This window comes from Arachis ipaensis, chromosome B9 (assembly GCF_059453495.1).
Source record: "Arachis ipaensis isolate K30076 ecotype BB chromosome B9, ASM5945349v1, whole genome shotgun sequence".
NCBI classification, from domain to species: Eukaryota; Viridiplantae; Streptophyta; class Magnoliopsida; order Fabales; family Fabaceae; genus Arachis; species Arachis ipaensis.
Window position 1 is genome coordinate 108,230,474 of NC_142444.1, and position 1,873 is coordinate 108,232,346.

Here is a 1,873-nt window from a genome sequence, read left to right on the forward strand (position 1 = left end):
AGCATCTAGGACTATGAAATCAGTAGGGATGTAAAGGCCTTCAACCTTTACTAATACGTCCTCTACTTGTCCATAAGCTTGTTTTCTTGAATTGTCTGCCATCTCTAATGAGATTTAGCAGCTTGCACCCCAAAGATTCCCAATTTATCTATTACAGAGAGGGACATGAGGTTTATCCCTGAACCAAGGTCACACAGAGCCTTTTCAAAGATCATGGTGCCTATGGTACAAGATATTAGGAACTTTCCAGGATCCTGTTTCTTCTGAGGCAATGTCAGTTGATCCAGATCACTCAGTTCATTGGTGAACAAGGGAGGTTCATCTTCCCAAGTCTCAATACCAGATAATTTGGCATTCAGCTTCATGATTGCACCAAGGTACTTGGTAACTTGCTCCTCAGTAACATCTTCATTCTCTTCAGAAGAAGAATACTCATTAGAGCTCATGAATGGCATAAGGAGGTTCAATGGAATCTCTATGGTCTCTAGTTGAGTCTCAGATTCCTTTGGTTCCTCAGAGGGAACTCCTTATTGATCACTGGACGCCCCAGGAGGTCTTCCTCCTTGGGATTCACGTCCTCCCCTTCTTCCTTGGATTCGGCCATGATGGTCATTTCAATGGCCTTGCACTCTCCTTTTGGATTTTCTTCTGTATTGCTTGGGTGAGTACTAGGAGGGATTTCAGTGACTCTTTTACTCAGCTGGCCCACTTGTGCTTTCAAATTTCTAATGGAGGACCTTGTTTCATTCATGAAATTCACAGTGGCCTTAGATAGATCAGAGACTAAGTTTACTAAATTAGAAGTATTTTGTTCAGAGTTCTCTACCTGTTGCTGAGTGGATGATGGAAAAGGCTTGCTATTGCTAAACCTGTTTCTTCCACCATTATTAAAGCCTTGTTGAGGCTTTTGTTGATCCTTCCATGAGAGATTTGGGTGATTTCTCCATGAGAGATTATAGGTGTTTCCATATGGTTCACCCATGTAATTCACCTCTGCTATTGCAGGGTTTTCAGGATGATAGGCCTCTTCTTCAGAAGGCGCCTCTTGGGTACTGTTGGATGCAGCTTGCATTCTATTCAGACTATGAGAAATCATATTGACTTGCTGAGTCAATATTTTGTTCTGAGCTAATATGGCATTCAGAGTATCAATTTCAAGAACTCCCTTCTTCTGAGGCGTCCCATTACTCACAGGATTCCTCTCAGAAGTGTACATGAACTGGTTATTAGCAACCATGTCAATGAGTTCTTGAGCTTCTGCAGGCGTTTTCTTTAGGTGAATGGATCCACCTGCAGAAGTATCCAATGACATCTTAGCTAATTCAGACAGACCATTATAGAATATATCCAGGATGGTCCATTCTGAAAGCATGTCAGAAGGACACTTTTTGGTCAGTTGCTTGTATCTCTCCCATGCTTCATAGAGGGATTCACCTTCTTTCTGTCTGAAGGTTTGAACATCCACTCTAAGCTTGCTCAGCTTTTGAGGAGGAAAGAACTTGGCTAAGAAAGCCGTGACCAGCTTATCCCAAGAGTTCAGGCTATCTTTGGGTTGAAAGTCCAACCACACTCTAGCTCTGTTTCTTACAGCAAAAGGGAAAAGCATGAGCCTGTAAACTTCAGGATTTACTCCATTAGTCTTAACAGTATCACAGATCTGCAAGAATTCAGTTAAGAACTAAAAAGGATCTTCAGATGGAAGTCCATGGAACTTGCAGTTCTGCTGCATCAGAGAAACTAATTGAGGTTTCAGCTCAAAATTGTTTGCTCCAATAGTGGGGATGGAGATGCTTCTTCCATGTAAATTGGAATTAGGTGCAGTAAAGTCACCAAGCATCCTCCTTGCATTATTATTATTTTCGGCTGCCATCTC

General features: G+C 41.9%; 1 non-coding gene across 1 annotated transcript; it reads left to right on the forward strand.

Moving 5' to 3' along the window:
- The first annotated feature begins 1,366 nt into the window (after positions 1-1,366).
- On the forward strand, positions 1,367-1,474 carry LOC148545841 (small nucleolar RNA R71). Its single transcript, XR_015902126.1, has one exon. It is a non-coding gene; the product is annotated as a small nucleolar RNA R71 (small nucleolar RNA).
- The last annotated feature ends 399 nt before the right edge of the window (positions 1,475-1,873 follow it).